Source organism: Cajanus cajan, chromosome 2 (genome assembly GCF_000230855.2).
Source record: "Cajanus cajan strain Asha chromosome 2, NIPB_CcT2T_4, whole genome shotgun sequence".
NCBI classification, from domain to species: Eukaryota; Viridiplantae; Streptophyta; class Magnoliopsida; order Fabales; family Fabaceae; genus Cajanus; species Cajanus cajan.
Window position 1 is genome coordinate 40,650,839 of NC_138518.1, and position 22,679 is coordinate 40,673,517.

General features: G+C 31.0%; 1 long non-coding RNA gene, 1 other non-coding gene and 1 pseudogene across 4 annotated transcripts; 2 read left to right on the forward strand and 1 right to left on the reverse strand.

The window, feature by feature from the left end:
- The first annotated feature begins 2,684 nt into the window (after window positions 1–2,684).
- Window positions 2,685–21,667, forward strand: LOC114915480 (uncharacterized). 2 transcript variants are annotated; one of them, XR_014431415.1, is made up of 3 exons: window positions 2,685–3,816; window positions 15,086–21,240; window positions 21,356–21,667. It is a non-coding gene; the product is annotated as an uncharacterized LOC114915480 (long non-coding RNA). The 2 variants fall into 2 exon arrangements; XR_003803518.2 differs by lacking the exons at window positions 15,086–21,240; window positions 21,356–21,667 and adding exons at window positions 6,781–6,936; window positions 8,951–9,351 and having other exon boundaries at window positions 2,729–3,816.
- LOC114915482 (small nucleolar RNA U31b) lies at window positions 3,917–3,999 on the forward strand. The gene has a single exon (XR_003803521.1). It is a non-coding gene; the product is annotated as a small nucleolar RNA U31b (small nucleolar RNA).
- On the reverse strand, window positions 18,078–19,508 carry LOC109793049 (uncharacterized; annotated as a pseudogene). The gene is made up of 2 exons (XR_014431414.1): window positions 19,240–19,508; window positions 18,078–18,665 (listed from the first exon to the last, which is right to left on the reverse strand). The product of XR_014431414.1 is annotated as an uncharacterized LOC109793049 (transcript).
- Window positions 21,668–22,679: the final 1,012 nt, after the last annotated feature.

Sequence of the window (22,679 nt, forward strand, 5' to 3'; positions counted from 1 at the left end):
AATCCCCAATTGTTCCAAAACCTAACTCACAGGCACTTTTCTACAATTTCGTTCTCCCTCTCAGATCATCATTCTTACAAATTATTAGCATATCTATAATCCTCAACACATATAGAATCTAATGGGATCCTCAATTTCTCAAACAGAAATCATCCAATTTTTCACAACCTAACTTACAGGCACTTTTCTATAATTTCGTTCTCCCCTAGAGCATCATTTTTACAAGTTAAACATATATTCGTAATCCTAAATATATATAGAATCACATAAGATAATTAATCCTCCAAACAGAAATAATTTAAAATTATTCATAACCCTAAGGGCTCTTCCTCTACCCAATTCCCTCATGTAACTCTACATATAAATAATCTCATTTTCTCCCGTACCTGGATAAATAGGAACTCGGGCAGAACCTCCTCCTCTTTTTCCTTAAACAAGGATCGGAACTAAAACTGGAGCAAAACCTCATCCTCTGAGTTCCTCTTGGTCTTCAAAGAGAAGAAAAGGAACGAAAGAGAGAACAGAAGAGAAGAGAGAGTGAGAATGAGAGGTGTGTAGAAATGAGAGGATTTGAGGCCTATTTATAGGATTTTTCGCCCACCTACCACTACGGCCCGTTCCAAAATCGGAACGGCCCGTTCTGGGCCCTTCAAACCTACGTAAATTTTTCAACTAGAACGGCCCGTTCCCAAACCAGAACGGCCCATTCTCAACCCCAGTAGAACGGCCCGTTCTGCTTCCAGAACGGCCCGTTCTCCAAACCAGAACGGCCCGTTCTCCCATCAGAACGGCCCGTTCTGCTTCTACAATTTTGGCCATACTCACTATTCCAGAACAGCCCGTTTCAAAATTTAAACGGCCCGTTCTGGGCCACGAATTGGGCGAAAGGCCCACAAAAAATGGTCTGTTACAGATTTTTTTAAAATATATAATTTATATTTTACATTTTACATTTTTGTGAAATAATTTATATCATAATACAAAATTATTTTTATTTATTGATAACATATTTTAAAATATTAAAATTTAACTCATAAATAATTTTGATAAATATAACCAAATTAGATAAGAAGTTAAAAAAATTCCTAAAAAATCTCTCAAAATCTTCTAAAAATACACTCATACAAAATAACTATTCGTATTTAACATATAGAAGTTAATTTATATGGGAAAAATATTTATTTTAACATTATAAAAAAATTAAAGAATCAATTAGTTAATTAAGTTTTTTCATAATATTATTCAATTATTTATAGTACAAATATTTTACTTAATTTTAAAGATTATTTTCATAAAATTAACATGTTTATTTATCTGGATATTTTTATAATTTTTTTGGAGTATTAAACTTTAAAATTTATTTTTTTAAAATAAATGTTTTAATTATAATAATTTAAAAAAATAATTATCTATATTAATTGAATGAAAAAAAAATGAATAGACTATAATTTAACTGACAATCTAATGAAACGCTTTCAAATCAATGTTTAAACTATAATGGTTTTTTTATTTCAAATAAAGAAAAAAAATTGAAACAGTAGTCAATCGTCATATTTTATATAAATTTATTATTACAATAATATTATTTTAAATAATAAAATTACATGAAATTATTATATGATAATAGTTTAAAATTATAATAAATAATATTTTTAATAAAAGGAACATTATATATAAACAATTTAACATTAGTGAGTAATTGACTCATATATCATATACGTTAGTTTTATAAAAAGGTCAATAAATGTACTAAACATTAATTTTGTAAATACAATAATTTATAAATTTTTTATAATCAAAATTTTCATTATAAATTAAAAATAATTTAAAACTATAAAAATACACTTAAACATATTAAACTAATAAACAGAATAAACTAATAAACACATAATTAATTTTTTTAATTATTATCATATAAATTGTGTCTTAAATCAAATATCCATGTATTACATGGGTAACTATATTAGTTTTATTATAATGATAAAGAAATGACTATTAATTTTTCTTTATATTATTTTTATTATAATTATTTTAAATTAAAGATAATTATTATTAATCTTTGCATGTAGTACAATCTTACAAATGTTAATAAATGATTGATAATTTAAATTTTGAGACACATCAATAAATATTATTGGTACGAAATGTAACATCCGAAATTTTAGAATACTTATTATTTTTTTTCATTTTTTATACTAAAAAATATAAAAGAAATCTCAAAATTATTATGCATACTATTGTGATCTAAATTTTGAGTTCCACTTAATATTAATTTTTAATAATTATTTTGTACCAAGACTTGAAAAATTATATAAAAAAAAAATGATGATTTTGCCGACTACTTTTTTGCATGATAAGGGCATACATGAGAAAAAAAAACTTTAGAAGACAATAAAATATTCTTTTGAGCTTATAGTCATGTTATATATATTAAAATGTCATTTTATGATTTTTTCCTAAATTTTTAGAAACTTTAAAAAAAATGATAAAAATTGTCCTTACTTGTCTACTAAGACTAACTAGTATTAGTTTAAAATGCCAATTTATTTTTAGATGATATATACAATAATATAATTTTCATAAAAATTTGAATATTATTGAGTTAAAATGAATTTAATATGATTTGTAACTCTAAAAAAATAAAATAATTAGTAGCAATTCACAAATTATTATAAAAATTAATTTTAAATCATGAAACTTAATTTTTATATCTAAATAACCATCTCACAAAGTTTTGATAAAGAGATTAAGAATAATAAAGGAAAAAGACCTTTTTACCCTTTAATTGCTTCTCACTCCTCTATCTTTCCATTATTATCTTGTTCTAATTAATTTGAATTAAAAACAAATTATGACATCACTTAAACCTATCTTATCTTAACTAAAAGCTTATGAATACCCAACTACTGTGTGATTCTTCACACACCAAGAGTACAAAAAACCCCTCTCCCCCTCTTCTTCAAAATTCTCCCTCTCTCATTTCTTTTTTCTCTTCTTCTAAAACCCCATACCATCCTCCTTCATTTTCCTCCTTCATTTTCTTCATCCATCAAACAACCTTCATCACCTTCTTCATTCATACAAGAGTCCCATACCTTCTATTTTCTTTTATTCATCACCTTCACTCACCCAAAGTATAGGGGGATTGAAGATTGATCTCTTAAAATTTTAATTTTACTTTATTATCATTTATATATATGTTATTGATCAAAATTGCTTATTGGCTCCATTTAAATCTGTTGTTCTGAATTTTGTTAAAATATTTTTGGATGTTATTTTGTTCTAAACTTTTTGAAAAATGCTCTAAATTAAGGAGAGACTCTACCAAAATTTTACCTGAATTTTTAAGATTTGTTTCATATTTTTCTAGAACCAATAACTTTTATTCAGAAATTCTTAAGCATGAATCAAAATTCCATAACTTTTGTTTCATTTATCCAAATGATCCGCATTTTTTAAATTTCAAATTTAAAAATAATTTCTTAAAATAAAAAAAAATTCTGAAATGAAACACACCCCCAAGATTTTCACAACCAGGAGAAAAAAAATAGAGTTGAAGAAATGAACAGAGACGGGCTCATGGCCCAAAACAAATGGCAGGATACAACGTTGGGCTAAGGGCCCGGTTATGCAAAAACCCTAGACCCATCTTGTCTTAATGGTATATATGAAGGTTGAGGATCAATATTCATCCGTTAAAAAGCCCTAATTGCAAGGTGAGAGAGAGTGGCGGTACCTTTGATCTCTAAGAAGATAGTGAAGAAGCGCGTGAAGAAGTTCAAGCGCCCCCAAAGTGACCGCAAAATCTCCGTCAAGGTTAGCTAGTTCTACCTTTCCACATTTCATTAATTTAGGGTTTTGATTTTGAACTGCGAGGTGAAGTTGTGTAGGTTTGATTTTTAGTTTTATCTTAGATTGAAATGGTGATTGTCATTGTCGCCCCAGTCTTGATTTTGCACCACGCGGTGTAAGATGCTGAATGACATTCTTATCTGATCCTCCTTTTTTTTGTTGTGTAATTATATTTTAGTTTTTTTTTTTTTGGTAAATTTTAAATACTAGATTAAAATTTTCTTTTGAAAAATAGTTTCACTCATGTTGGGGTGCCTCTTATCTCATGATAAATAATCATGCACATTCATATTTTTCCAAATATTCTTTTTCACTGTAGTTATTTATGAGGTGATATGAACCTAGAAGGATAAATTCATTTTAAGGATCTATCTAGGCCGGAATGCTCATAATTAAGAAATTAAAAGAAAAAAATATGGATTGAGGTAAAAAATGGAAGATCAGCGCCACAGTCCCTAAAGATTGATAAGTTGAGAAAGATTCGTCATTTTGAATTAAGAAATTCAAGGATAAGAATTAAAAGTAGTTCCTAAGAAGAGAAAATCCTCTCAATTGGACTTGTCGGTCTTCAACTTTTTTTCCCAGTTGAATCACATCAAGAGGTCATGTGGAGTTGTAGCCCTTTCATCTGATTATCTTTGTAGGGTTACGCTTATTAAATGCAAGAGTTAAATAATTTGAAATTTGTTGCTTCTGTTCTAACTTCACCATCTGATTATCTGTATTGGGTTACTTATGTAAAATTGGAAAAATTCAACATCTCAAGTACTCGTTGCTGTAAAAAAGAAAGCATTAATTGCAGCATTGCCACCATTAAAAAGATATTTTGTTTAAAATAAGAAGAAAAATACTTGATCGGGAGAATGAGAATTCTTCTATTTTTATTCTATTCTCACCTTTTCAATTAGAAATCAATACCATTTTTGCAAGCAGTTGTGAGTCTCCATCAATCGGATTCCTTTGTATTTAAAGAAAAACATATATAGGATGCTTAACCTTTTCACGTTGTAACCTATTTTTTAATTATTATTTTATAGACATCTTTATTTAATATTTCATTTTAAGTTTGTTTTGGAAAGTATTAATTTCTGTGACTTATTTAATAACATTGTTTTTCTACTTTACATATTTCATTAATAACCTTTTTGTGTAATTTTTCCATTTTTTTTCTATGGACTTGATCTACTCAACCAAAGACTAATTTGTATTTGTAGGACACTTGTCAAATATTATTTTAATATAATTTGGATCTCTAGTCAGGTCTTACAATTACCTAACTAAGAGGCTTTGTTTCTATTTCTTATTTAACACTAAACAAGAGTACAAACGTCATTAAAAATAATTTTGAGTGTTATTAATAAAATAGAAAAATATTCTACAGTTAATAATTTTTTTCATCCTCTTAGATTTTTATTTTCCACTTTTAAATCCTTCACTTTTATTGCAATTTTTTTAAATATCCACACTTGTAAGTCTAACTCTTTTCGAATGAAAGTTGGTCATATTTGGGATGCAAGTTTAAGTGAGAGTTTTAAATGTAAGGGGAAAAAACCAATTTTATGATATAAAAATACCATTAATTTAACATTTTAATATTATAAAAATAATTAATAAAAAATAGTTAATATTTAAATAACATTATTAATATTTAAAATTAATTATAAACATAATATTAGTAAAATATTACTGATATTATAATTATTCTTCTAATACTTTTTCTCAAGCTTAGCGGTGCAGTGCTATGAGATGATTATGTTTAAGGTTTATAGGACTTTGGCTTATGTGTTGAAAGTTAAGGTGTTTTGGGCAAAGGCTTTTGTCATTTATATATATATATATATCATGGTTGTTGAACACAATTAATGTTTCATTAATATGGACAATATTATGATCTTGTGCTTGCTCCAGAAATTACAATGGATTTCTATTTTTAGAAAACTGTCTTTCTAATGCGAAATAGCAGAGCATAATTTTTAAATCAAATCTTTCAAACCAATATAATAAGAAAATAGATTGGCCTACGACTTAACCAGAAAAAAAGTATTTCCACTGTGGGGAGCATTTAATATTTAAAAAGTATAATGATAGTAGGGCCTAATAATAAGACTATTATTTCCACTGTCGGGATCATTTAATATTTAAAAAATATAATGATAGTAGGACCTAATAATAGGACTATTATTTTCACTGTGGGGATCATTTAATATTTAAAAATTATAATGATTGTAGGACCTAATAAATAAGACTATCATTCATTGAGAAAACTCATTTTCTAATTCGTTTCATGCTAAGCTCTTATTTTTATTTCTTTCATACTAAACTAAACTTTTTTTCCTTTTCAAAATACAAAGTTTTAAGTTATCATGAAATCCACTTCTTTTTTTTTGTCTTATTTCTTCTTCTCGCTTTCAATGTCTGAAGATCAAATTTTGTAAGCACTGTCTTCATGAACATGAAGACGTCATGTCCAGAGTCTACCATACATGGCCTATGACCAAGTAACAACTTGACACACAACTAATGTTTTGTCCCTCGGCCAACTTTATTTCAACAACTGGAAGTTTTTATTTCTTAATAATTTTTTTGTATAATACTAAAAAGAATAATTTATGTGGCTTATTTTACCTTGATCCAAAGGTAAGTTTTTTATCTCTTAATTAATATTTTTAATATAATAACTCATCACTTTAATACCATTTATATATTATGAAAAAGTAGAGTCTGAAATAATTTCAACCTTATTATGACATCATTTTTTATTATAAATTGAGAAAGCTCATCATCTCATTCATTTCATGCAAAGAACTTACACGTTTCTTTTATACTAAACTTCAATTATTTTTTCTTTCTACAGTACTAAGTTTAAAGTTATTATGAAATTTACTTGTTTAATTTTGTTTTTTTCATTCTCGCTTTTATTGTTGAAAGATTGGATTTTCGAAGCACCATTCTCTCATGAATGACCATGAAGATGTCATGTGCTGTCCATATATCATCCAAGTTTACCATACATGGCCTATTATCAAATATCAACTCTAACTCACAATCAATGTTTTGTCTCTCGACCAAATTTGATTCAAAAAGGTAAGTTTTTATTTCTTGATCAATAGTTTTTTTTATATAATATCAAAAATAATTTATGTTATTTATTTACTTTGATTTAAATTGAGAAAACTCGTCTTCTCATTCATATCATTTTAAGCTCTTATTTTCATTTCTTTCATACAAAATTTTAATTTCTTTCTCCTTACCTAGAAATATTAAAGTTATCATGAAATTCACTTTTCTTTTTATCCTTATTTTTTCCTTGTTTCCATTGTTAGAAACTTTGAATTTTGGAAGCACCATCTTTCTACATAAACATGATGACATGTCCTATGTTGTTTAGATTTCATCAAAGTTCATCGTACATGGCATGGCCAAGTAACAATTTTGACTCAACCAATGGTTTGCCCATCAATCAAATTGTTACTTATGTCGCTTTACTTCATTTTGCAACCCCGTTCTTCTCAACCCGAAAGTCGAATTGTTTCTTTCTTCTTTTGTTTGTGTCGAAATGGCATGGAGGTGATGGGAATAGTAAAAGGTTTGAGCAGGATAAATGTGCATTGGGCTAGGCGGTGACAGTGTTTGAAGTTTAGGGCAAATCGAAGAAGGCCCCTGTCCCTTGCCGAGTAATTGCTCTGTGACACTCGCAACTTCTTCCACATCAACATTAGGGTTGCATGAAAAGGCGTGGGTTGCATTCTAGTATGGAATCACAACCTAGACTGCGCCCCACATTTTGGTCCCTTCATTTGCTTCAATCACTGTCCACCTCCAATGCACTTCCTGTGTTGATTACTACCTTCTTTCTGATCCATGCCCCTAAGCATTTCCCATTTATTTCATCACCGTATAATGTTAATGTGTTAGGTTTTACTTTGTCATCATTTCGAGTCTATACTTGATTTTAAGTTCGAAAAACTTACTTTGCATTGCATCATTTCTTATTATTAATTTGCTTTTAGAATTAAAACATCTAAATAATGCAAAATAAATTTAGAGGCAATGAAAAAAAAATTGTTGGCATTAGTGGTGGGTATTAGGGAAATAAAATACTCCATTATTTATTTTAATTTGTTTGCATAAAATAATCCTATGCAGCTATGGTATCGTATTAATTCTCTTGAAATTGTGCTTTTGTCATCAAATGTGTTGGATGACAAGTTTTCCTTCCTTGTGTCAGGTGTCATTTTCAACCAGTTTTCCTAGATTGAATTGAACAATTCTTTTGTTCTATAAATAGATGACATAACCTGATTGTAGTGGTATAGCATCCGAATCAAAGTAAATTAAGAGTATATCCTCCACTTTTTTTATTGCTATAGTTATTTTAGTTCTTAAGTTGTCATAATTTTGTTTTGGTGTTGATATTCAACTCATTAGAGGTAATGTTATATTGATTTGACTAATGGAGACTTGGGGTTGCATGAGTTGATTCGAGGGTTTGGACTTTAGATGTCACATTTGCATCATCATATCAGTCTTCCACTAAAATATTGTTAATGGTCAAAAACATGTTTGTGTGAGATTGGAGTTACTGTGGACATGGAATGTGTAATGGGGTGTGAGACCTTGGTTCATTGCATTCTGTGATTGTTATGCTTGTCTTTAGCTAGGACTATGATGCATTTTGTATGACATTTTTAGACATCTGCTCTTGGTCAATGTTTGCCAGAATGCTCTACGCATCCTACATCCTACATTAATGCAGATTAACCATAGTGGTATTTGCATGTGATGAAGGATGCATTTCAAAAACTATAGTGGCGTTTCTAACCATTCTATATACACCAAATTGTTTGAGATTTTTGTAGAAGATTGTTGTGATGGCAATTTACATTTGTTGCTACATTACTTCCTCTTGTAACATACAGGTGATAATAATAAGAAATGGCTGGTAACACTTGTTTAAACACTGTTATTGGTTAAAATTTTTGGGGACTTTTGAAATAATGTATGTCACTTTCTATTTAACAAGTCTATATAATTCTTTTATGAAAAATTGACTACACCTATTACAAATTGTGATTTTTGGTACTCTTAACATGTTTAGTTTCATGCTCGGATGCTCCAAAATGAACTTTCGCTCATTCCAATGTTCCTAATGACAAAACAACAATACCCATGAATTGAAAAAAAATGTGGATCACGTTGGATTCAACGCTTTTTCAAACACACTAAGGTTTGTCATCTGTATGTCTCAAAATGTTGGGAGCCCCATCTTAGAAAGATTATGCAAAAGGTTGCCAGATAAGTCGTCAGATTTTATACTCTTTATGCAACTATGTATGACAGACAATAGGGACAAAAAGTTGCTACTAGACATTTGGCTTGAGTTACAAAAGTTGATGCTAGATAGGATTTCTATCATGGTTTGGAGCTTTCTGTCACATAAAAATTAATGTCAATAATTAAATTACTGTTTATAAGATGGATTTTTTTGTTGATAACAAAGTTTTATTATAAGAATTGATTTTAACTTGTTAAAGGATTTGTCATTGTCAAAATTCTTGATCTGGTTTATAAGTTCATGGCACTGTCGATGAGAGGTGATGCGAAGTTAATAAGATTATCTCATCCCATGTCTAAGAATTGATTTTAGTAAAAAAGCCTTCAAACCCTTTAGTCTAATCAATATGTAGGCTAATAGGTTCAAAACATAGTAGTCAATAGCGGGCGGAGCGGCCGCTATCGCGCCGCTATAGCGGCCTGATCCTGCAACCTCGCTATTGTCGCGTGGCAGATTTGTGTCGCAGTCGGTGGCGGAGCGGGGCGGCAAAAATCGCGGAAATAGCGGCGCGATTTTGATATATCCTTCATTAAGGGTAAGTCCGTCTTTTCAAATGGGCTTTTTTTGCCTTAATGCTCCCTTCTCCCTCTCGCGGTTTCAGTTCTCGCACTCCTCTGCTCTCTCTCTCTCAGATTTTGTTTCTTTCTTTTCTATGATCGTGCGCACAGCCCTCTATTTTGAACTCCAGCTCCGACGAACTCCAGCTCCGACGCGCCTCCAGTTCCGACGCGCCTCCAGCTCCGACGCGCCTCTGTCCGCTTAGTTTGTCTTCTGTTCTCCTTCGACTCTTCTCTCTTTTATGCAACATTGCAACATAATTTTATTTTTAATTTTTTATTAAATTATTTCAGCTAATTTTATTTTTAATTTTTTATTAAATTTAATTCAACAGATTTTATTTTTAATTTATAATTAAATTTAATTCAGCAAATTTTATATTTAATTTTTGATTAAATTTAATTGAGCTGATTTTATTTTTAATTTCTGATTAAATTTAATTCAGAAAATTTTATTTTTAATTTCTGATTAAATTTAATTTAGCAAATTTTATTTTTAATTTCTGATTAAATTTAATTCAGCTGATTTTATTTTTAATTTCTGATTAAATTTAATTCAGAAAATTTTATTTTTAATTTCTGATTAAATGTAATTCAGCTGATTTTATTTTTAATTTTTGATTAAATTTAATTCAGCAAATTTTATTTTTAATTTTTGATTAAATTTAATTTAGCTGATTTTATTTTTAATTTCCATGCATGACTTAGAATCATGTGTCATAGCTCCACAGCTATAACAAGAAAATGAAGTTTGAAGCAGTCAGTAAGCATTTGTAAGATAAAATGAGAGTATAAATAAATTCGGAGACAAGAGCAATTATCAAACTTCAGAGATTAGATAAAGTAGTAACTAATTAGGCCTCAGTAAATTTGAATCATAAACTCCAGCTATTGCCCTAAACATTTTATATTATGTATTGTTTGAGTACTATGAATTTTTAATTATTAAAAATGTTTAATGCATGAATTTAGAGTTATTTTTTGTTTTTTTTAGCTTTTATATATATATATATTATTAATTATTTAATATATATAAATTAATATTAAAATAGCGGTTATCCCGCTCCGCGTCATCCCGCTATCCCAGTTTTAGGGTCGACCGCTCCGCTCCGCTATCCGGGATTGACTACTATGGTTCAAAAGAATAGTTTCAAATCCTTATTGGACGAAGATTTTGTGTAATCGATTTATCATGATTTTATGTATTTTTTTTCATGTTTCCCTAAATTTTGGCCTAGTATTATGGAAATGAGAAAGAAATCGAAGTTTGTACGAAGGAAACCAAAATAAGAACTTAAGAAGAAGTGATGATTTTTTTTTAATATACTATTTTATTTATTTATTTAAATAACCTGGCCCAAGATTATTTATGTAAATAATTCATTTTTAAGGCTTAGGTGAGAAATTAGTTACTAGGTAATCGATTTCTCAAAGTGTTTATTTAAAAAATTTAAAAGAATTCTTTGAAAAATCGGGTACTCAATAATAGATTTCTATATTGGATTTTTTTTTTGTTTTCAGATTTTTGAGTTTTTTTTTTCGTTTTTCAATTTTTAATTTTCAATTTTTAAAAAAATTATAGTATTTTTTAAAAAAATTATTTATTTAAGTTTTTAGAATAAGATTAAATAATTAAATAAATATTAAATAAAATTTTTAAAAAAAGGCAATATTTTTATATAAAATAATAGAAAATAAAGTACAACATTTGGAATTACAAAACATTTTAAGCTTGTTGACTTGAATTCCTTTAACGGTAAAAACATTTCTTCTTAGAGTGACTTATATTCCTGCATAGAGAACATCTTTTTGGTTGTCCTTGTTCAACCATATCCATTTCAATGCGTATTCTGGATGACTTTGGACGACCTTTTTTATTTCTAATCTTTTCCAGATTTGGTATGATTTGCGGTTCTTCACAATCTGGCCAATAAGATTCATTGGGCAATTCACCAAATAATTCGTTATACACATTTAAAACATACTCTAATGTGTATACCTGATCTATGTAAGGTTTGTAACATGTTTACATGCAGCAACAACATGGGAGTATGACATGTGTAGCTTCTGGAATTTTCCAGAGTCACATCACTTGTCATGTAGTCTAACCGTGAAATTTCCAGTAGGTCGTGTTTCTCTTGGGTTAATGGTCTCTTGCACCAGAAAACGTGTACTGTGACGATCAAATTTGAGGACATGATGATTATTAGCCTTTGATTCTGCATCTCTCATGGCCCTATTGATTATTTCAGTATAAACTTGGTTAGTCCTAAGTTTAGCATCGACTTCCTTTCCCCTTTGGATGAATAAAGCATTACATTTCTTATAAGTCGACATAATCATTACAAAAATTGGCAAATTTCTTGTTTTTTTAAGAATGGAGTTAATTGCCTTAGCCAAGTTGGTAGTCATGTGTCCCCATTATCGGTACCGTCCCATGCAAGATTCTATTGTTCTTTTGGTATGTTGTTGAGCCATTCAATTACACCTTCAGTTTCTGGTTCGCTCCTTAGTGCAAGTTATTGGGTATTATAATGCTGATTGTGTATGATGCCTAATTGATAAACGCTTTACTAATGGATATTATATATCTAGATAAAAGTGTTTTATAGGAAAAAATCGATTAATTGCTGTAGAATATAAGATATAGTGAGAATTCACTCTTCAATTTGTCTTTAATCCAATCTTTCATGAAAGGATTGGACAAATAAAAATTGACAGGCTATGTTAAAAAAAAATTATTATTTTATCTATCAACTTAATGATGAACTTTAAAGATCTTGACAAAATCTCTAACATCCTTGAATTCAAAACATTTGTCCCAAACTTGAGCATTCAATCTATATACTACAATTTCAGATTTGTTGAAAACTGCATCTGGGAAATTAATGCCTAGATAGTTTAATAGCCATATTCATGTATAGTGACTTATTATTGTCCTGGGTTACATTTCCTTCATTGCTCTTAAATGTAATTCAACATGAAACTATTATTATAAATAGTCATGCTGCTAATTACTTTTTCACTCGAGCATTTAACTAAAATTTAGTTTTCAACTCCTATAATTAAAATGAATAATGAAAAGAAATATTAAATCACGAAGGTCTTCTTTTCTGATAGCGACCAAGTTCTACAGTCGTGTGTAAACTACACAAAATGCAAAACTTTGAACTTCCTAAGCAAAATTACTAGCAATAACAAAGTTTGAACTAATTTTCCCTTCATCCTAGGATAATAAAATATAACAAAAATCTGAGCACAACTACTCCATATGATTAGATAGCATAATTTTTAGGAATTAGTAAATTTTCCTCACTTCTTGTTTTTCTTTCTTCCATTCACTTGTTTCTCTAAACTTCTAAGCCTTTGACTAATAACAGCAGAAGAAGATAACTTTTTATTTGAATGTTTTGATGGTTCATCTGGCATTGAGCTTGGCCCACTTGTCGCTGTTGTAGCTTGTTTAGAGCTGGAAATATAGAAAAGGGAGATTGAGGAGGATTGGTGGGTGCTGCAACAGGAATTTCAGGAATACCCGATGTTTTCTTTACACCAGGAACTTTAAGTACTGTAAAATTAGAAATTAGAAAAAGGGGATTAGAAAAAAAATTCAAGAAAATATAAGAAAGGTTCACTTGTGTTTGCACTATACAGTTGAGAGTGAAAAAGATCCTTTTAGTGCAAAAAATAAAAATGATGAGAAACTTAGACGATACACGAAACACAGCCTCAAACTTGAGTCTTACTGACCTACTACAATGATTTCCTTCGTTAAGAGAATTTCAAGTCCATACATCAAGTTTCTGCCTATTAAAGTGATGACAATTGGTAATGAGCAAGTAAAATTTCAAGAGCCTTACCAAGTCCATACATACGTGAGAACAAATTTGATGTAACCCAGTAACAGAAAATTGCCTGCACAAATATAAAGGAACACAAGTTCAAATTATATAGGATGGACAAATGAAAGCGAACATGAAGCTGTAAAGAGAAAATAGGCAAACACTCCTTTTCTTTCAAAATTAGCTAAGCATCATTAGATATTACAAACAAAACACAGCATATAAAGCGAATACATCTGGATGGAAAATGGATAATCAATAACCTATCTATATATATTTATAGCATATATAAAAAGCATGGATTGCAGAAACCTTTGCTTTGCCAAAGATACCTTTCAAATAGAGAAAATGGAACAAGTTTGTAAGTTTCCAGATGGGGATAGAATATTACTGTTTAGTCAATACAGAATATTCCGGTTTCCTTACATATTTCAAACAGTAAACTACTACATTATCTTTTCAGCTGAAAAAAAATAATTAAATGGGAGAGAACAGAAGTACAAAGGAGGGAAAAGAAAGTCCTCTGGAGTTTGAAAGATGAATAAATAAACAGCAGATAAAGCCACAAAGACACCATTTCAAAGGTGCTCACATCTCTCATGAGATCCATGAAAGAGAACCACCCTAAAAAACCATGGATTGGCACTCACATAGAAGCCAAGAAACAAGTTCTGTAGTCCCAAACTAGATGGAAAGATAGAGGTTTCTATTTGATAATTATGGGGTTATGCTCAATTCACAAGCACAATTCCCACAAATAAACTATTGGGATCTTTTCTATAGGAGAAAATTGAGGTGACGTTTTTGCAATAGCAATCAAATTATTTCCTGTACTTCTCAAAAGACATTTGTAATAACAATAAAACCTTAAAATCTCCCATGCAACACATGTCAAAAGACTCAAAACCATAGTCAGAATCTCATAATTCAATGTGATTCAACAAGTCAGCAATTCAGATCATGACATTAATGGGATGTGGCTTTAAGTCATGTAATGCATGGATGAATCAGTAAGCAATATGCTATTTTTACCTTTTCTTTTCTTTTGTTTCACTAATTTTCCTAAAAAAAAAATTGAAAAGTAAAATGTTTTAACTGTTTACAAAAAGGAAATGAAGGAGCAACCAAATGCACCCTATCTGGTTATTTCAGTGCTCTGTTTTCATTCTTCTGAAACAGTTTCGCACAGATCTCTTTCATTCTGTGTAGCTGTTCCTTTGTTCTGTTGTCTTTCTTCTAAAATAAAGGCTTCAATACAGAGTTATGACCTGTGATTTTCGTTAATGAGACTTGTAGTTAAGTTGTTTTGTCAATTTGTAGTTTAAAATCATTACATTGAGCACTATAAATCATTATATAATTTAAGATAATTTTTATAGCATCTCTGGATTTGATATAAATTATATAATATTCAAGATTCAAAATTAGCTTGATGGAACACAATTTGATAACCTTGGTCAAAACTAGTATATAAAAATGATGTTAAAACAATGTGTTAGATGACCTAATAAGATGACTAAGGCGTATATTACGAAAAGTGGGAGCACTAGGGGATCAGAGTTACATGTGGCAAAGTGGGAAGTGTGACCTCATGTGACAACCTGTTACACTCTGGCTATAGGGCTGAGGAAATGCGAGAACCTAGGAATTGGCTATAAGAAAGAGGAAAATCAGGTCTCTCAAACACTGGAAATCTGGAACTATCCTTGTATTTTCTTTTCTTTTTTTCACCCTATTCTTGTAAATCTCTCCGGCTTCGTTCACAGAGCCTGCTGAGTTCAGATACCACCTTGATATCAGGTCGGTAGTGGTGAATACATACATTATCTTCAGCTCTGCTTCACATCCTTGATAGAAGATCTTTATTCGGAGATACACAAGAATTAGGAAAGTGATAAAGGGAATTGACGGAAGGGACCCAGGCCTCTCAACCACTGGGACTATCCTGGTATTTTCTTTTCTCATATTGCAATTTTCTTCTGTTTCATTTGCTTACCTTGCCAAATTCTGACATCAGCATGATATCAGGTTGAAGATGTCAATACATACATTATTTTCAGTGCTGTTATACATTGCCAACCAAGTTTCTATTAGTCATATAAACCACACAATTCCTACAATGCATGCTATCTAAAGCCAAAGCAGATTTTGATATTCAAAGTATTTTAAGATATCAAAAGATTATTAGGTACCTTTTGGTAACTTAACTTTCGATTTTATGGATTGAGTTACACTAGCTAAGTTACTGGTCAATAAGCAAACTGTATGATTTTGGAACTCGGTTTAAAATACATACACGTCAAAATGATTGCTACCCATTGTAGCTTTTGCGTCCGACCCATTTTAACATGGTGTTGGAACATGATTCCTCACACGTAGATAGTATGCAACAAATTTTACTGAAATATAAGGCAGAACCTGTTTCTTTCCAATTTCATACAACAATTATTTCAAATGCAGGAACAAATGTAAGCAAAGGGTTGTTACTTCCCAAAAAAAACTAAGCTAGGAAAATTTACCTTTGGAAATCCCATGGTGAAAGGAACTGTAAGAACAGCAAGTCCCCTAGAGACATTTTTAACGGTACCAGCCACAGGATTTCCTTCCATCCCTTCTTGCATATTACACTGAGGATCAATAAGAAATCAATTAAACAAAATTGGACCAAAACATAACATCATCAATCTTGCCAACAAAATTTAAAACTTTTCATTTCTTTATAAGTGACTAATTATGTAGTGGATACTGGATACAAATAAAATTCAAAACAGAAGACCAAAAAATATTCAGTAAAGAGTAAAGAAGAAAGTCAATCTAAGAAGAGAATTGTAGAGAAAGTTAAAAGTTTCTGAAAAGTAAATGCGTAAATGCTCACCTCCACTGTTATTAAGAATGACAATGCAGTCAAAACTGGAAAAATGTATAAGGCATCTGGAGTTGCAAGATCAATAAACCAAGAAGCTCCGCAATGCTTGAATGATGGCACTTTTTCAGCCATATTGGTTATCTATTTTTAAACACAGAAATGAGAATGGATAGAAACAATATAAAGGCTCGTAACACTCTTAAAAATAGGCAAAATATCAAGTTGAAACTCAGCTTACAGCAAGAAAAAAACTCACAAAAATAGGACCTTGAATAAAGAGTCCCTTCAATGGTGTGAAAGGACTCACACCATATCTACATTCATCAAAACAAAAGGAAGAAAATATTAAGTGAAACAAAACATCCGTAATGTTTGATTTAATATTTGAAACACTGTTTCCTAAAAGCCATGAACCAGTTACGTATTAGTTCTTAAACATAAACAACAATTACTCTTCAAATATATATTCAATGATCACACCTCTAAGCTAAAAGAAATGTTTAAATATCTGACAAAGCATGTCTTCAGATGCAACATTTTCCATCTAATGGAAGTGTAGCCATGTTAACAGTTCATAAAAATTAATACGATGGTCCAAGATACATACCGTACACTGTTACTATTCTATTAAATTGGAAGAAAGATGACAAGACCATGTGAACCAAAATAAAAGGCCACAGAGAAATGATCCAGAAACATATGATAGAAATAGAATAATAATAGTAGTAAAATAATGTACAACCAGAATTCTCAGTCCCGATATCAAAGAATGATTCTCAATAAGTGGTGGTGGTGGTGGTGATGATGAATCATGAGCAATAAAGTCTACCATTCCAAGATATATACATGTCCAAAGAATCTTCCAATCACATTCTGTCAGTTCAGCACTGCTGGAGCAGACCCCATATCTATATCACTCCCATCACAAAGCACTCACAAAACTCCCTAAAACAAAAATAAAAATAATAATGCTAGATCACTACTTACGTACATTAATACACCACTTTATTAGAGATTAGAGGAAATGATAAGAGAGATGAGCAAAGAAGCAAACAGAGTGAGTTACAACTAATCAGAAATTTTGGACCCTTTTGCTTGAAGCTGAGACTAAAACATGACAGCTCCAAATACTTGTGTTTGAAAGAACTAAAGGTGCAGAAAGACCACCACAGAATATGCCATTGACAATATTGTTTGCAGCTGCAGCCTTTTCACCAGGTTTTGAAGCATAGTAATTCCTTGATCTAGTCCATCTCCTGGAAAATGGATCATAACCTGCCTCCCCTTCTTTCAAACCTGTATTCACCGGCTTCAATTCAGAAGCATTCTTGAAGTTCTCAAACCTGTTTTTCCTATTCATCTCAGCCAGCTTCAATGCCTTGGCATCCTTCTGCTTTGCTTGTCTGCATGCGTCTAATTCTAGCAGTCTTGTCTTGAGCCTCTCCATTTCTGCATCATCATGCTTACTTTATGCTATTTCCAATTCCCTCCTCAGCCAATCCTTCTCAGTAGCAAGTTTAGTGGTCTTATTGAGGCAGACTTTTTCTCTTGTAACATGTGCTTCACAGTAGCTGCTGAGTAGACAAATGTGATGGCTTTTTGACTTTTTAATATATACAGGAAAACTAGCTGCTTATAAAAAGAAATGGGATTGTTAGATTTGCGATTTGACTTTTCTCATGCTCGTTGCTTTGAGCAATTTCCTTTAAACTAGTCCAAGATTTTCTTCATCTTTTGCTAGATGCATTCGCAGAATTTTCTACTTCTTTTGCAGACATGTTTGTAGTTTTAATAGCGTTCTTGGACAAGGAACTATCTCTCCTTCTCTTCTTTCCTTTTAACAAAGTTGTTGTATTTGTACTTGATGGAGTAGCTAGATAGTCCATAAGAGTGAGATCCTTACAGTTCATCTCATTCACTTCATCTTTACTTACAGTTCCTTTCTCTAATTTAATCTTACAAGATTCACTTGTAATGTATTTTGATGAAGGTGTTGACTCTAACAACGATTTATCTTTTGATGGACAAATTCCTTTTACGTGTCCCTTAGGGGTCCCTGACTCTTCTGATTCTGATGCAAACAAAAATGGCACTTGTACACTACGTTGTTTTGAGTGATGTTATCAGTCTTCTTGTGCTTGTGCCTGACCTTCGATTTATTCTTCTCAATTCGTACAGTTGAATTAAAGTCAGGTTGAAGAACAGTTTCACATCTGTTCAGCAGTCAATGATGATCAGGGTTGATATTCAAGCAAACCCAAATAAATGCAACTCAAAAAAATTGGAGCTATCTCACGTTTGATTCTAACAAATTACATTAATTCTTCAACAATATACCATATGGATATGGTAAATAAGCACAACACCTATAAACTAAACCATATTGAAACCTCTGAAGAAAAGAATGGCGTACAGAAGTTTCAGAAATTGGATTGTTAATTTGAAACTTGAAGCATACCACAAATACTATAGAACAGTGTTACTACTCTTTAAATAAAATTGGTCATATAAAATATAACAGTGGTCAACAAAGCAGCAATTTTAACTACAAAGATGACATATAGCCCTGAGCTAAGTTTGATAGGAGTATAATTCCAATAATACATATGATATACAGATCATATTGCTCTACATACAAGCCGGTTCAAGCCATCAAATTAAATTATTAAAGGGGCAACTTCTGAAGCGAAACATAACAAAGCATTGAAGCACAAGGGTACATAACTAAGCATAGAGAAAAGCAAATGTAAGGAAAAGTGAAATAGGAAAAGAAGAAGATAAAAAAACCTTTGGCAAGTCATTAGAGAAGGATCAGGTGGTACTCCGGTGGCCTCTCCAGAGGTGGCGTATTGGTGCCCATAGAATGCAGCCAAAGAGGGTATGAGAGGGTCATTGGTGGTGGCCCACAGTGCTAGGCTTTTCAAGTGCTCAAATCTCAATTTGGACTTGGTGTTAGAGGCTGCCTTGGTTTGTATTCTTCCAGTGGCTTCTTGCCTCAATGATATTGCAGTGTGAGACACTGACCCCAATTTTTGGGTCCCTCCTTTCTTGCCCATGAGGTTCCTTTGTGGGAAATTTCGTCAAACACCTGTTATGCACACAATGTGTTGAGAAGTTATATTATAATTTAAATTTTAAATTAAATATTTAATCTAACTAATCTTTATTTTTTTAATACTATAACGTTCCAAAACCAAAACAGTGTTTGATTTTTCACCTGTGACCAAGTCTCATGCTTTTTCATATTAGTTAGCACAATTACATTCACTTGTTTACTGTTAGTGGAATGTTTGCAAAGTAAATGAAAGATAAAACTGATGTATGTACTCTTGATTTGAAAAAAAAGTATTTAATATTGTGCCTATATATACATTAGTACGTGAGAAAAATAAATAGAAAAATATATAACAAATTTATTTATCTCTCTCAAAATTATTTTTATTACTAAAATATATTTTTTTGGAGTGGTGTTCTTTGGTTCGGGGATTTTTCGCTGCACTTAAATAATTTAACGAGTTAACATATCTTAGGAGAGGAGTGCACTATAAGACTCAAAATTATTAGTGCAATGGGGTGTTTTTTCTCTAAGGATAGCACTCTGCGTGCTTCAACCCAAACTACTCTAAACTTATTATTTAATATTTTAATTTACTCTTTGTGTTTAATTAGTTGTTACCGATTGTTTTGTTTTAAATTTTATAGTATTCATTGTGTTGTTGATATTGGTGTTATTGATAAATCTAAATATTTATTTTTCTTGTGCTCTATTAAATTTATTTTTCTAACAATCTTAGAGAAAAAAAAATCTTCTTTTCTTGTCAAAATCAACATATCTGTAATGGATATTTTAAAGTCCTTAAGTAGTAAGCTAGAAAAATTTAATGGAGAAAATTTTTTATGTTGGCAACAACAGATAAAATTTTTGCTTACAATGTTGAGTTTATTTTCTGTTATTTTAAATGGAAAATCTGAAAAATGTTTTGAGTGTGCCTTGGTTGAAGCTAATTCTTTTGATGATACTTCTAGTGATAAAGATATTTTTTGTTATGGTCGTATTTTGAGTGCTCTATCTGATAATATTTATAAAATATTTTTTCATACAAAAACTACTTTGGAGTTATGGGACGCTCTTGAACTAAAATATGGTTCTGCTGAAAAGGGTTTAAGAAGATACTCTTGTGAAAGAATGATTTATTTTCAAATGGAAAATGGAAAACCTTTCTCTGACCAAGTTCATGAATTTGAAAATATTATTTATGATAGGAAGATGAAAGAAATTACTTTGCCTGACATAATGCTTGTTAGTTTATTAATTTCTAAATTACCTCCTTCTTGGTTTGAATTTGCAAGAAGCCTTAAGCATAAACCTGATCATTTCACTTTATCTGATTTGTTGGTTACCTTGCAAATTGAAGATAAGCATCGTATTTCACAAAAGGATTCTCATAAACCCCTTTTTCAGGCTAAGGTTTATTTAGTGGAAAACGCTAATAAGCCTAAACAAAATTTTTTTAAAAAATCTGGTTTTTCCAATAATAATAAGTTTGGTCGAAACTCCCATTTCTCCAAAAATAAAAACAAGACTCTTAATAACAACTACAAACCAAAGAGTAAAATTCAAGGAAATGAATCCTTCTGCTTTGTTTGTGGAAGAAACAATCACTTTGCTAAGGATTGTTTTCATCGTCGTCGTCAACCAAAAGACATTACATCTGATCCCAAATCATCGTCTTAGCCTCAAGCTAATGTTATTACCGTTAGTGCTAGCTCGGATTCCCCATCTAACAGGTATCATGTCACTAGCCCAAAGTTAAACTTTATTTATAACTCAAATGATTGGTGGATTGACTCTAGAGCTAATGTTCATGTGTGTGCTGATAAAAAATTATTTTCTTCATATCAGGAATGTGGCACACTTATTGAAAGCATGGGGAATGGGAGCCTAGCACGCGTCATTGGTCTAGGCCGAGTAGAATTAGAATTATCTTTAGAAAATTGTCTTGTTTTAGATGAAGTCTTTCATGTTTCTTAAATTAGAAGAAATTTGATTAGTGCTGCTTTGTTAGTTCAACAAGGTTTTAAAGTTATTTTTGAATCCAACAGAGTTGTAATTTCTCGACATGGTTCTTTTGTTGGGAAAGGATATATTTGTGATGGTTTGTTTGAACTTAATCTCATGTCATCCTTTATTAATAAAAATTCTAGCATTTCTTCATCTTCTATTTCAAAGGTTGAATGTAGTGACATTTGGCATGGTAGACTTAGACATGTTAACTTGAATTCTATTAAAAGAATGATAACTCTTGAACTTGTTGAGATTTCCGTTGAAACACTTTTGTTAATATTTGTAAATTCGTTTAATTCTATCAACGGTCTCAAACACGGCAAGTATACCGGCCGTTCAAGTAGTAAAAATATCGTATCCACAGGGATTAGAAGGTAATATAAGCATTTATTGACTATTCGTGACTAAAGAATAATTCCAATTTCATAGTTTGTGCAGTGAATGCAAAGTTGTGACTATTGGAATGAAAGCTGTAAATAAATATTGTTTTGTGAGTGGAAAAGGTAAGGAATGGTATTGTGGTATTGTGAGGTTGTGGGGGTCAGATTTCACCAAACGTAACACTAATGTATCCTTAATCTCTTGTTGAATTCATTGCTTAGTCAACCCATAAGTTTACTCAAACCTAATCCCTTAGAGAAAGAGCCTAGATGTGGATATTGAATATCAATCCCTTGAGTACCCAATATCTACACCCGCATTACGGGCTAGGGTTTAAGACTACTAATGGGTCAAGCTCTATCCCTAGATACAATCACCACTAGGCATATGTTTCAGAACTAGTTTCAAAGGTTATTTTCCAATACCCATGGAACCTTAAATCATGCAAAGGGTGATCAATCCAAAGCAAGCATTAAGAATAGAAACAAACACAACAAAGAATAAAACAACATGTATATATATCATTAAAATCGTAAAGATTACAATAGAGTACGTTGGTTACATCTAACCCCACAAAATGGGTGAAACCACTCAACAAAGAGGGCAAATACAAAATAGAGATGAAAGGAGGATGAAGAACCGAAGGAAAGATCCGCACACGAACGATCCCAAGCCCTGGGAATCCCTTTCCGCAGCTCCTGGAGGCGCCCAATGTGAGAATGAGGGAGAAACCCTCGAAAATGGCTTCAAATACGAGCCTGGGAGGTCAGATTAGGGTTTC